Source organism: Talpa occidentalis, unplaced genomic scaffold, assembly GCF_014898055.3.
Source record: "Talpa occidentalis isolate TD23 unplaced genomic scaffold, MPIMG_talOcc4v2.1 talOcc4.9, whole genome shotgun sequence".
Taxonomy (NCBI): domain Eukaryota; kingdom Metazoa; phylum Chordata; class Mammalia; order Eulipotyphla; family Talpidae; genus Talpa; species Talpa occidentalis.
Window position 1 is genome coordinate 17,374,583 of NW_023605305.1, and position 14,425 is coordinate 17,389,007.

Sequence of the window (14,425 nt, forward strand, 5' to 3'; positions counted from 1 at the left end):
TTGCCATCTGCTTTGATATATTTGCTTTGATGAGGTATTTGTGTTGCCCTTTTAAAAACTGGGTTGTTTGTTTTCTTATACTGAGTTTTAAGAGTTCTTTATACCTGTTATGGATGCATGCCAGCTAGCAAACATAGGATTTGCAAATATTTTCTTTCAGTCTGTGGCATCTTTTCATTCTCTTAAAAGGTGTCTTTCAAAGAAAAGAATTTTTTATTTTGATGAAGTCTGATTTATCAGTTTGTTCCTTTCTGAATTGTGCTTTTGATATCACATCTAAGAAATCTTTGCCGAAGCTAACATCATAATTTTTTCCTATGCTTTCTTCTGAAGCTCTATAGTTATAAATTTTACATTTAATATGATTATGAATCAAAATTCATTTTCTTTTGTATATGGATATACAATTGTTTCAGAACCATTTGTTGGAAAAAAAATATTACTTTTTAAACGGATTGCTTTAAACCATTGTCAAAACTCAGGTGGCTATACCTGTGTGGGCCTCCTTCTGGACTCAATTCTGTTTCATTGATGTATTCCTCATCTTGATGCCAATATCACACTGTTTTGATTATTGGAACTTTATAATAGGTCTTAAAATCACACACTGTTAGTTCTCCAACTTTGTCTCTTTAAAAGTTGTTTTGAATAAGTCTTGTGCATTTCTATATGGATACTGGAACCAGTCTGGCAGTGTCCGCAAAAAAGACTTCTGTGCTTCTAACTGGGATGGCATTGGCTCTATAAAAGTTAGAGGAAGCTGATGGATGGTGTTTTTTAGCTTCCACTGTGTAGAACTGGGACATCTGTATCAGCTCCATCCCTAAAGATTTCATGTGTTTAAGCAATTGTGAATGTGTCCTTTTTAATTTTTAATTTTTAATTTTGATTTCTCACTATATGTTGCTAGCATATATACCTCTACCTGAAATTAGCTTCTTGATCTTGTATCCTGCAACCTCGCTGAACTCCCTAATTCTAGTATCCCTTTTATTTTGTGTTATAATACTCCAGGTTTTCTACATGAACAATCATACATGTGAATAGTTTTGCTTCAATCCTCATTGAATTACTTGAATTTTGTTTATGTCTGAGTGCACTGACCTCAACCACCAGTACTGTATTGAACAAGAGCAAATATCTGCCTTTTCCCTGGCTTTAGAGGTAAAGTGTTATCTTTACCATAAGTATGAAGTGGGCTACTGAGCTTTTGCAAATTCCATTATTAGAGTGAGAAAGTTCTCTTCTACCCCCAGCTTACAGAGAGTTTTTATTAGAAATAAATGCTAAATTTTGTCAAATGCCTTTTCTGTATCTTTTAAGATAATCATATAATCTTTCTTTTTTTGAGCTTGCTAATATAATGAATTACATTGATTGATTTTCAAATGTTAAACTAACTCTCAAGTCCTGGCATAATTTCCCCTTACTAGTGATGTATCATCCTCTGCATATATTGCTGAATTTCATTTGTTTTAAATTTCTTTAGAAAATTTATATGATTAATATTGATTGTAGCTTTATTTATTTATTATTTTTGGTTATATCTTTGTTGGGTTTTGGTAACAGAGAAATGCTGACAATAAAGAATGAGTTGGGAAGTATTCACTAATCTCCATTTGGGTGGAATTGGGATTTTGTGTAGAATTGGAGAAAGAAGAAGACTGGATGAGACACAAGGAACAGTGAAGAAACAAGGTTGCTTCTAGGCCTTGGACTTGTGCCAGGAACTTGGGGAACATGGAAGGAGACACTTAAAAGAGACAGACAGAGATGTGAGTGAGAGACCCGTAGGGAGGCTGACTGTGGCAGTCTTTATCTTGACTTGGATTTTGATTTTGCTCCTTTCATCCCAGGCTTGCCTGGCTCCTTCTGCCCCTTTCCTGTGATTCTACACCAGAAGGTGCCTCAGACTTGTGACAAGTTTTCGGGCCTCAGGGGTCCTACTTTTGTCAACCTTACTTGTCTGGGCAATTTTCTCACTTGGGGATGGGTAACTTTGGGTGTTTCATGGGGAAATTATTTTATCTATTTTTCCCCTTGTCTTCTCTATTGTACTCTAATTATGTTAAAGTTATTTGCTACTGAAGGTCTTATGCGCTAGAGCATGGCTTGTCTTGATGTGGCAGATGGCAGAACCCATTTAGAGCAGGCAGGTTTGGGGGCCCAGGTGCCCCTCACCCTGCCCTTTAACAATCCTGTCTTTTGATGACTCCTTACGGCCCTCTCAAGGCCACTCTACTACACCCCAACTCTCACAATCTACCTGGTCTCAAGGGAGGAAACTGAGTTCTAGGAAGACTGAAGATAGGCCTGAGATTGCCATCCCAGACCTCGGCCCTGTCCCACCTGTGGTGGGTCTCTCCATCCCACCTTCCCTGCTCACGTCTGTGAATACAGACACATGTCCTCTCCCTCTAAGCTCTCCGGGGCAAGTGCACACCTCCCAGCACAGCAGAGCAGGGCTTAGGGCTGGACTCACCGAGTCATGCCATCCTTTGAGTCTGTCCTCTGGCAGGGAACACTTGATCATTACCTTTCCTCCTGTCCCCAACACACACACCAAGGAACAGAATGAGGAGAAATTCCCAGAGCTCTACTGCCTGGGATCAGCTGTAGTTGGCAAGTAAACAGTTGAATTTGGGGGCATTTTTCCCCTTCATTCAATTGAAGGTTAATGAGCTTTCAACATACCAGAGGGCCTCAGGTCTCTTCTATGCAGCCTGTATGCTAAATATCTTTGTGCTAAATCTCTTACTGCAGCTGTAACATGGGCCTGGGGTCTCTAGGAAGCCCTTGGAGTGAACAGAGGAGCAGCAGCTGGCCCCTCTTAGCATCATGGTTGGCCCTGACCCTGGAAAATTAGAACATTAGGTATAATTTCCACAATGATTGGTCAACAGCCTCACTGACACCTGGTCTGTCCCAGGCCTGTCCTGGGCTCTGGGGCTACAAGGATGGCTTGAACATTGCCTGTGCCCTCGGGGTGCTCAGTCTGGGGGCAGGGGGATGACTCACAAATGGAATTGGGTATGTGACCTCACTAGGCCCAGCTGGCTGGGTTGGGATAGAGCCCAGAGTTTCTGATGTCCAGAATGCTTGACCAGGATGTGTTCTGCAAACGCCAGGCCAGTGTTAAGGTCCACAGATGTGTTCTGGGGAAGGATCTTGACTCATGATGAGAACTGTACAGGTATTTAATCAAAAGGAATAGACTTGACCAATCACGCCCCACCCCAACTTCCAGGCATCTGCTGGCTGATCAATTGCTAGCTCCATGCAATTTCAACTCTAGAAATGCCTTGCACCTGAGAGAGCTTTTCACTTGAAATAGCAATGAATGTGGGAATTTGCTCAGTTAACTGAGATCTGCAGAGGGAGGTGCACCCAGGCTCCATTCTCTGATGTCCTCTCGCTCTGTGACCTCCAGTGTTGCTTCATCCCTGGCCCTCCACACCCTTGCTCCATGGAGCCAGAAGAAAAGTGCAGGTTCCTTGTGGAAGCTCCCTTGTGGAAAAAGGGGAGGATCCTTTTCCCCAGAAATTCCAGCAACCATCTCACCTTTCATTGGTCTGAATCAGTCATGTGCCCTTCGCTGAGCCAGTCATGTGCTAGCAGGATGGCTAAGTTAACTGCTGGGCCCTAGAGTTGAGGAAGGAGGGTCAATTCAGAACCCATGGCTGAGAGTGGGACAGGGAAGTTTCCCAAGAGAGTCTGGTGGGCTTGGTGGAGGAGGTGAGATGGAAGCTGAGAGGCAACAACGACAGTGACAGATGCCACCACTTGAGATGATTAATAACATCAACCAGTAAGTCCTCCCTGCTGCCCCAGGCCCATCTCCTCTGTTCTGTCTTTAGTCCAAGCCTGGGGGAGGGGAGACTACGGAATCTCCCATCCCCCACCATACTGCCTCGAGGCTCCATTCATTGGCCAAGAAGGACCTCCATCTGGGATTCTCTTCTCTGACTTGTGAGATTTCCTACCATGACCTTGAGCAACACACACATGTTGTGTGTTTCCCAGCATTGCACGCACCATTGTCACACCACTTGCTGCATTGCTGTGGTTCAGTTTTCATGTCTGACCTCCCCAAACAGGTACACGTGTGTGCGCACACACACACATACATACACATAGGCATGCGTGCGTGTTCCTTCAAAGCACGAACTGAGTCTTAATTAATCTCTCTGTTCCCAGCTTCTAACCACTGCTGAGCTTGAGAGAAGGAATCCACTGAATATTTATTGAATGAATGAACATTTGTTGAATACTCGGTTGCTGCATAGTAGGTATTTGCATTTTTGCAAAGGACAAAATAGCAAGTCAAAGAAACAAAGCTCCGGTGTTGGAATTTCAGGCACCAGTGCACTGGGTCTAGAAGCTTCCTCTTTTGTTTAGTGCCTGGGGGAGGAAGTGGCTGTCACAGCGAGTGGAATCTTCCATTCATTGCTTTCCAGGGCAAAATTAGGAAAACAATCACATTGTCTCTGGAAAAACATGGATGTGTCATGGAAACAAATGTGTTTCCCTTTGGTTTTCTGGGGAGAGAAAACTTCTCTATTCCTGTCAGGTTCTCCTGCGGTGGAACCAGTCAACAGAGCACTCCTTCCAAACGTCCCTGCAGGTTGGGAGGGCCATGCCTGGCTGATCTGGGGCCATGTGGCCATCTGACCTCAGCCTCCTGTCACCAGCCCTGCCTAGGTGGGGCGTCTCATGCTCTCTAAGAGTTGAAGGAGCCACATTTCACAGTCCAGATGTTTCCACATCAAGTCCACAGGGCTGGCTGCTTCTCACAAGCTGACGTGGGACCTGTCCTGACCCTTGGCCCCTCTCCTGGCCCTCTGGCAACCCCCGCACCCATGCCACAGCTCTATGCGCTGACCCCACCTGCCCTCAAGCACATTCCTTCCAGCCCAACCACCTGCCCTCTCCCTCGACTTTGCCCAGAGCAGTCTTCCTCAGCAGGAAGCTGACTGGTTGTCTCTGCTAGAAACCCTTCCCAGGCCCCATGGTTATCTGGGGTCACAGCTCCAAATCTTTAAATCTTTAATCCTGCACCAGCCAGGCGAGTACTCTCCCTTGCTTTGGCCCCCTTCCCTCTGCCTGGGTGCCCTCCCTCCCTGTTGCCCTGAAAAGGTCTTCTTCACTCCCCACACCCCAGCTCCATACTCCCTTCTCACTCTCCACCTAACCCCCCACCACTGAGCCACTCTGTCTCCACATGTGAGCCCTCATTACCAATCTCTTCATCTAAACCCCCATAAGCAGAAAATGTTACTAGGCCCAGGGCTTTCCCTCTGAGTGTCAGGAGAGCCAGGGAAGGCGGGGAGCCCAAAGCAGCCTCTGGCCTCCAGAAGGAGCACTGTCAGGGAGGACAGGGCCAGGGAAGCTGGTGGCTGGGGCTCCAGCTACACAGCACTGGGACCAGGACCGCCTGCTCTCTGCCCCACCCAACTTCTTTCCAAACTGGGTCCTACTGGTCCTACTGACCCGCCTCCAGGACACAAGCCTGTCTCTGAGCCCACCCTGTCCATGAGCAGCTCCTCCCCGAGTCCCCAACTTTCCCCTGTTCTCTTACTGCCCAGTCCCAAGTGCTCCCCTCTGGGCAAGCATCATTGGGCCCTAGAGCTGCCCTGACCCCCCTATTTCTGGGTCTCCTTCTCTACCTCCTGGCCTGAGATCTGAGCCCATTCCTCCTCAGCCTTGTTCCAGCCAACTGGGAATAAACCAGCCCAAAGCAACCTGAGAGGGATGGAGAAAATCAGAGGAAACTGGATTTGAATCCTGGCTCTGCCACAAGCTAGCTGTGTGAGGTTCTTGAAGAGCAAACACCTCTCGGGCAGCTGTTTCCTCTTCTGCTAAGTGGAGATAAAAACCCCTCCAGGGGGTGTCCTGAGCATGCCTCATCTTACTGAGGACACTGCAGCTCCGGCCACTAGGCCTCACCTTCATTTCAGTTCCTTTCTCCTCCTCCTGCCTTTCTTGAACACGAGGGGAGGCTCCTCCCTGAAGTCACACAGGAAGCCAAGGGGCCAAGGTCAGTCAGGGACTCCCAGAGAAGTGTTCTGGCCATGACACAGCACACTGGGGTAAGAATTGTGCCCACCTTTGAGTGTGGGGACCCTCTGAGTTCATCCATAGGGAGCCCTGAGGACAGCCCCAGCACATTGGCCCTCTGGGGAAAGGATCCTAGCCTCAATCTTGGATGACCCATTGACAACCTTGAGGGGAAGTTAGGGGTGTCTCCATGGTGACATGCTCAGGAATGTGACAAATATTTAACTCTGCTTGATTCCACGCGTCACTTCTCCCAGGGAGATCATAACATTTTGACAGCTCTGATGAGCCCCAGGACTCAAGTGTATATCAAAGTGCCACTGGAGTGTCAGGCAGACCTCACCTGTGTGCCTCGAGCTGGGGGTACTCATTTTGTCCTGTATTTGTCAGAGAGGCTGTTCCTCATGGCAGCAGAGGTGAGGAAGGCCTTGGAGGTTAAGGAGAACCTGGACCCATATTATTCTGTCTACCTGTCTGTTAATAGGAGCGCTTCTCAGTGTGTAATTGGCTGAACAAATGAATTCATCTGATTGGTCCAGCGGATTGGGGATGGCTGGTGATTGGTTTCTCCTGTGGTCACCTGTGACTACAGACAGTTGTCTGGTTGGCTGTGATAAAGACCCCATCCCCAACCCTGGGTTATTTTAAGGCTCCACCTTCCTATGGTTTTTTTATCCTCTTTGCAGTCCATGGGGAGTCTAGTAGAGGCCCAGAGACCTGGTGAGGGCCCCGATTCCAGGGGCCATGAGGACCATGGTGGTGGGGTGGGTCCTGGCCTGGCAGCTACTCCCAAAGAGCCAGAGGAGCTGATGAGGCAGATTCAGGCTTTTCTGCTTCCTCTGCTTGCCTTTCCCTGTTATCACCCAGAGTGCTTGCAAAGTAGACCTAGACCGCTGGCTCAGGGGGTCTCACTCTCACCTTCTGTGAGATTACGGGGGCTGCAGTCACAATAGGGAGACCCTTGTTTCCTTTATACCACAGAGAAGACAGCCGAGCATTTGACTTGCTAGCACCCCACTTCCAGTTCCTTGCATAGGGATAACGGAATCTTCTTTGGGAAGAGGAACCTTCTGAGTGATGCAGCTGGTGCTGCCCTCCAGGATGGGTGCACACTGACCCATCTTCTCTGAGGTGGACACTTGGAGGGGCAAGGACCTTTTCCTCTAGGTCATGACTTGTGGGGACCATGGAGGCCTGGGATGGCAGCTTCTTCCCTCCAGTGAGGAGAAAGCTTGCCTGAGAAGGGCATCGACACAGAGGGAAGCAGAGTTAAGAGAAGGGAGGAAGGAGACAGAGCCCCAGGGAGAGGATGCAGCTGCTCCCGGAGTCAGGTCCATTCCTTAAGTCCTTGAGGAGCACCTTCTGCCTAAAACAAGCCATAGGCAGAGGGTGGAACCCAAGTCCAGGCGGAAGCCATGCCTGGAGGGGAGAAGCAGAGGGGCTGCAGAGCTGAGGGTGGGCACTGTCAGCAGTTTTGAGGCTGAGGCCCCAGCCATGCCAATCTGGTGGCCAGTCCGGCCACCCCTCAAGCTGTCCCCACAGGGCCTGAGGTGCTGGGCAGTTGCATTTAATCTGGCTAGTCCACTCACACAGCTCCGCCATCTGTCCGGGCCCTGTCAGCATTCATCATTGGGATCCTTCATAAAAGTCAGAGAGTCTTAGACATGCAGAATTTGAGAATCTTAGAATTTATCACTTCATTCAATAAATGTTTTCTGAATGTCCCTTTTGTGCCAGGTGCCGTGCCGGGTGCTGGGTGTTAGGGGTTAAGGGAAAGGCTTGTTCTCAGCTTCATCTTTTTATCCTCCCAGAGGGGAAGGAAAGGTCAGGTTTGTGGGTGATCTGGCCTGGGAGGGGAGGGCAGATGGAGGGCCATGGGGGGATTATCCTGGCCCAGGGAAGAAATGGGAGGTGGCAGGTCCAGAGAGCGCCCCTCACCCACTCCAAGGCTATGGGCTCTGTCCCCTGGAGGTCCCACGGCCTCTACTACAGTGGCCCAGGAGGACCCCCCACCCACCCACGTGCACTGCTGTGGGCAGTTGATTGGAGGGAGGTGGGAGTGGAGTGGCCCCCATCAGAGGCGGCAGGAGACAGTCCTCCTGAGGCAATGAGAGACCAGGTCACCTGCTCTGAACCACTCAGGCCTCTCATTCCTACCAACTCTGGGGACATGTGCCTGTGGTTCCAGGCCACCAGCCTTCGGCACTGATGGGCCTCCACAGGGGTCACAGAAGGAGACCTCCGGCAGTGGATGAAGCCTCCCCAGCCGCTCAGTGGGGTCCTCCAGGAAGGAGCCTCCTTGGAAAGGTTCTGATAACTGAGACAACCTGTCCTTAGACACTGGAGAAGATGTTACCCCAGGTTTAATTTTTAACTTCAAATACACAATCACGTCAACAAAATAAGCGGTGTGTCTTTTGATATTTATCCTTTTTAGTTTTAAGCATGAGATTTTATTGCTGTGAAGCAAATGGGTTCTTTCAACCCAGTCAACCTCAGGACCCTGACGAAGTTATGGGCCTGATTTTCTCTGGTCTCTTTGCTTCTGCAGACTGGTTCAGCTTGCCACCGAGAGGAAACAGCACAGAGACTGATAATGAGATGTAGCGATGCCTTGAACTTCTTGCCCTGAGCTGCGCTCCTCAGAGGTAACCAATTTTGACTGGGTTAGCTGTTTCTCCCACCAGTTTTCTCATGAAGTGAAATAATATGTTAGTAACTCTATTTCTGGGCTTCCTGCTAGAGAAGTAAGACCTTAGTCCCTTCTCCACCAGCCTGTCTCCTCTTCTGCCCACTTTAATGTATTTTTATTTCTCTTTTGGTTATCTTGGAAACTTTAAGTCAGGGGCTTCTATCTTTACTTCTGTAAAGAATAACATTACAAGATGTGAGGTAAAGGGGAGTAGCAGTTATTGGCCCACGTAAGCAGAAGATACAGGGGCTCTCATGGGCAGCACGGCCTGGGGCTGGCTATGTCTCCTGCCTTTGATATCTTATCTGGTCTTCCCCCCATGCCAACCTCCTTCCCAGGCTGACTTTCATCACACTGTGGGGGAGATGGCTTACACTTTTGGATTCTTTCCCTGTGATGAGAGGTTCTCGCTAAACAAGCCAGGGGTCAAAACCATAGTCAAGGGGAAATGAGTCCCAGAAGGGAGAAGGGAAGTTGCCAAGGCCAACCGGTTAATCATCGGGCCTCCAGGCAAGCGTTTATTAATTCTTGCTTTGTGCCAGGTCCTTTGTGCCAGGACTGCAATGTGACCCAAGACTAACACAGGCTCTGACTTCCTGGAGTGGAAGGTGTGTTGGGCAGACAGATGTAAAGAATACCATAAATTAACGTGAATTTGCTGCTGTGAGGGAGAAAGGTGTAGGGAGGCATAAGAAGGGGGATTTGACTTTGTCACACAAGGTCAGAGAGGATGTCCCTGAGGGGATGACAGCTGAGCTGGGATTAAAAGATAAGAAGTAGGTTGGGGGAAGTGGGGTCAAGAGAGCACTGTAGACAGAACAACCTGTGCAAAGGCCCTGTGGCAGAAGAAGGGTGTCACTCACAAAGGACTGAAGATGTCCAGAGATCTGGAGAGTGGGTGGTGGGGGGACATGTTGGGTGTCACCCCAGGAAGGGGGTGTGTGTTCAGGGCCTTGCAGGGCAGCAGACTGAGTCTGTTCTTTATCCTAAGAGAAGAGAAGCCATGAGCAGGGCAGGGAGGGCCAGAGGAAAGGAAGTAAATGACCAGTTATATGTTCCGGAAAGATACCTTGGCTGCCACATTGGGAACAGATTGCAGTGGGCAAGTCATGGGACTGGAGCCTTGCTAGGAAGCAGCTGTTTCTGGAAGCAGCATAAGTTAAGCCAGAGCTTCCTGCTGCCCCACTGCACCTGCCCCCGGAGCCAGCAGACAGGACACCCTCTTTTGGAAGAACCCAAGAAGTCTACAAAATAACTTTCACGGGTCCAGGGTAAAATGTGAAATCACTAGAAGTATGAGAATGTGAACACAAATCAGGGCAAGGGCAATCCATGAGGATGATCCAGACGTGAGGATTATCAGACGCAGATTGTAAAGCAGTTATTATAATTAAACTCAGGGTGGTAAAAAATATGTTCCGAATAATGAATAAAAAGACAACTCAGCAGTGAAATAAAGCTATAAAAATGAAATGTGAAAATGGTAGAACTGAAAAACGCAATATTTAAAAATGAAAGTTCTAGATAGGGTAATAGAAAATCAAAGAGAGAAAGAAGAAGGAAGAAATTGAAGACGCATCCATAGCAAGCTCTAACCCAAAGATTCCAGATGCCCAGGCACCCACAGGGCCAGCTGTCAGACACCTGCGCCCCCTCCTGGGATGTTCAGTGCAGCCCAGGGAGTGCCACACCGCCCACCCCAGCACATGCTTCCAAGGCCAACCTCAGGTCTGTCCTCTCAGAGGATTCGGGCCCAGTGGACTTGGTGCTGTGTTGGCTGATTTTAACACAGACAGTGAAAGACCCACACTGGAGAGGTTCTGGGGTTATCTACTTTGCAGGTTGAAGGGAGAGCAGCAGGGAGCAGCAGTGAGGTGCAGGAGCCAGCTCTCTGCCGTTTACAAGGTGAACTCCTGGGGGTGCTTTAGCCCAAGGAAAGGGGAAGCAGAATGTGGGCACAGGTGGGGCATACCTTGAAGGGCTAGACAGGGAGGGAAGCCTTTCCTGTCCCCTTGGGGGACGGAACCCCATGCACAGGGAGGTAGATTATCACTGTGTGACCACCTGGGAAGCCTGGTCCAGGACCATCCTGCACCCCCCTCCACGGCCCCCCACAAGAGGGCTGGGATCTGTTCTTTTGGTCTGGAAGAGGGAAACAGTGGCAAGAGTGTGGTCACCTCTATGACTGTCCTCAGCCCTCATTTGTCTCATTCACTCCTGGGGACCATTCAGCTTCAGGAGGGGCTCCCAATGTCCCCAGCTGGGACTGGCCAGGTTCCAGCATCCAAGGGCATGATAGGTGAACTCACTCTATGTGGAAACAGTGGAGTCCTGGGATCCAGGACCAGCAAACCCTCCTGAAACACATTCTTAGGGGCCCATGTCCTGATTTCTGTCCTCACTCCACTGGTCTAGCATGTGACCCTGGGCAAGTCACTTCCCTTTTCTGAATCTGGGGTCCTGCTTTTATTGGGGCTGGGGGGCAGAGTGTCCTAGGGTTTTGTGAGCTCATTCTTTATCGGTGAATTTAAAACGTCAAAATGGAAATTTAAAGCCCAGGAAGAAAGACAAAAGGGGGGAAAATGAGAAAGATGTCAGCCCCAGCTGAGCAGTCATGTGAATCAACCAGGACCTGTAACACAAAGGGGCGGCGGGGGCTGGCTCTTAGCGCATCACGGCTGACATGTGCCTGTCTGAGTCAGCCCTCTTCCAAGCCGTGCCCAGCGTTGGCATCAAAGCTTAAGTCAGGCATCTGCATGACAAAGAGAAATGCCAGCTGTCAGGGCTTAACCACACTTTGTCAAGTGCCCACTTGGCTGGGCTCAGTCCATCCCAGAATTCCCTTTCCCCTGTGCTTCCTGCTTGGACCAGGACACCCCCAGAGGCTCTCCTGAGAGCTGGCATCAGTGTAGGGGCAGCAGCTGCCGCAGCCACGTACTACTCATCTGCTGACCCACCTGCAGTGGGAAGTGAGCTCAGCCTGCAACCGCTCTCCACCTCTCAGATCTTCCTTCTCGCTGTCTCCTGGGCCAGATGTGTGTGTGTGTGTGTGTGTTTGTGTGTGTTCAGCTCTGTGACAAAGGGCCCAGCTTCTGCAGATACACTTGTCACCAAGATCAGAGTCAATAAGAAAAGACATGGTTTCAGCCGATCCTCAGGGGCTCCCTTCCAGCCTGTGATCTTCCCTTCCCGCTGCCTGCCCGTGCGTGGACGTCTCGGACATGACTAGCCTTGTAGACTGCTCAGCAGCCACAGTTATTGGAGAAGCTGATTCTAGTAAACCCCTTAGTGTGTGTGTGTGTAACTACTGGCTCTGCTTCTCTGGTGGAACCCTAATGGATACAGATAGGAACCATTACTACTACCCCCATTCTCTACGTGAAATCAATAAACCAGTTCTGCAGATAAAGATATTGCGGTATAGGTCTCCAGTTTCAGGGTTCTCTGTGGAGAGGGACAATTATGTTCCAAAATGTACCATACCCAGAACCTCACCAGACACCTGGCTTGGAGGATTTAGATGATGAGATTTGGGGCTTTTGAGCTGCTGAGATTTAAATGAGCATTTGCATGGTGTGTTGATGCGCTAAATGGTTGGAGCCTGGGGGTGAGGGGTGGTGGTTGGGATGGGGTGAATGAATGTTGCTTGCAAGATAGGCATGAATCTTTGGGGCCAGGAGGTAGTTGTGACGGGCAGAGTAATGGTCATCCAGAGATAGGCTAATCCCCAGAGCCTGGATATCTGTTCTCCTGTAAAAAGGGACTTTGTAGATATGATTAAATTAAGGATCTTGAGATCACTTTGGATTTTCCAGTTGGGTCCAAATGTAATCACAAGGGAACTTATAAGTGATAGAACTTATAAGTGTAATCACAAGAGAACTTATAAGTGATAATCCCACGTGAAAGAAAGTGATAGATAAGTCAGGAAGGAGATGGGGTGACAGACTCAGATTGGCAGAAGTAGCGCCCCGATCAAGGCAAGTGAATAGCTTCCTGGATCCATGGTTTGGTGCCGGGCATTGATTTGGGGAATCTCTCTCTCATTATTTCAGTCGTTTCGCCTGTTCCTTTGTCACTTTCTTCTGATAGTCCCATCATGTGTATGTTACACACCTTTTGTAGTTGTTCTGTCACCCTTAGTCTGTACTTTTTTGGGGTTTTTTTTGTTTGTTTTTGAGTTGTTCTCTTTCCTCTTTGCTTTTTGTGGATTCTATTGATATATCCTCTGGCTCAGAGTTTGTTTTCTCAACCATGTCCAGTCTAATAATTAGCCTGATCACAGGAATTCTTCATTGTGGTCATAAATGTTTCTATCTTTATCATTTCTTCTTCTTTTTTTTTTTCAATAGACCTCACCTTTTTTCTTTGGTATTTCTTTCTTAAGACTTCAATCTTGGGCCTCCCTGGTGGCGCAGCGGTTGAGCGCTGGGCTGCAAAGCTGCCCGCAGCCTCTGCAGTGCCGGTTCAATCCCTGGCTACCGGCGAGGGCATGGCGCACAGACCTCTTCTGGCATGCCCGTTGCTCCCCTCAGAGGTGTACTTTGGTCCTTCTGCCTGCTCTGCTCCCTGCTCTGGCTCTGGTGAATTCTCTCACCCTCCCGCGCTTCTGACTATACCCAGTGCTTGTATAAATAAATAAATAAATCTTTAAAAAAAAAGACTTCAATCTTTCTGTGCATCCATTCTCGGTATATAATCTATATTATTCATTAGAGCCCTTAGCATATCAATCATAGCTATTTTAAATTCCTATGATAATTCCCACACCCTGCTGGGTACGCTTCTGGTGCTCACTCTGTTTTTCCAAGGTGCGCTTTTGTCTGTATGCCCTGTAATTTTGTCTTGATAGCTGGACATGACATACTAGGTAAAAGGCTTTTAGTAAGTGTGGTAGTGAGTATGCAGGGAGGAGAAGCTTTCTGTAGTCCTGTGATGAAGTCCTGATCTTTTAGAACTTATGCCTCTGGACTGTAAACTTCACAAGTGTTTATAATCCCCCCCCACCATAACCTTAGACGGGACAGGAAGATTAGAGTGGGCTAGAGTCCAGTTGGGCTTTGCCTGATCATTTGGGATCTGATAATGCCCCCGAGGTTAGACACTGTTGACTAGTTACCCTGAGAGCAAACCTTGTTAAGAACAAGATGCTTTGACATATTTTAAAACTGTTCCTTTTCCTCTTCCCCTGCCAAAAGCCCAAGGTTTTTTTCCTCTAATATTAACTGTGGATACTTAGTTGAGTTCTTGGGGTAAATTTAAAATACTGAGCCCTGCTCTGCCATTACTGGTGCCCTGAAGTTCTCATGCCTTTGAGTTCTCTGCACTAAGCCTCTAGAAAGTGATCACAGTTCCCTTTCCCACCCTTGCTCTGGTTCCCAGGGACCTTGGAAGTCCCTGCTCCGAGAAACCTGCCTTTCTCTCCAATTTAGGGCTAGCAGTTTGCTCTGCATCCTCTCCTCTCTCTTCTCCAACCAGTCTTGTGGATTTTTTCATCCATTCAGTTTTCACTTGCTAGGGTGGAGTGGGGACTTCCCAGCTCCATACACGCGTAACCAATTTGTGTTGTTTCAAGCCACTAACTCGGTGGTGGTCATTTGTTACAGCAGCAATAAGAAGCTAATAGTTTGGTACCTTCGAGTGCCCTTAATCACACCAGCAGGGGCCTTCAGTGCC

General features: G+C 48.6%; 1 long non-coding RNA gene across 1 annotated transcript in view; it reads left to right on the plus strand.

Annotated features, from left to right (window-relative positions):
• The window catches only part of LOC119236250 (uncharacterized), a 44,762-nt gene that overhangs the window by 15,978 nt on the left and 14,359 nt on the right, over nt 1-14,425 (plus strand). The window contains exon 3 of the long non-coding RNA XR_005123016.2: nt 8,609-8,705. This is a non-coding gene — a long non-coding RNA (uncharacterized LOC119236250). The remainder of the gene's footprint in view (nt 1-8,608; nt 8,706-14,425) is intronic.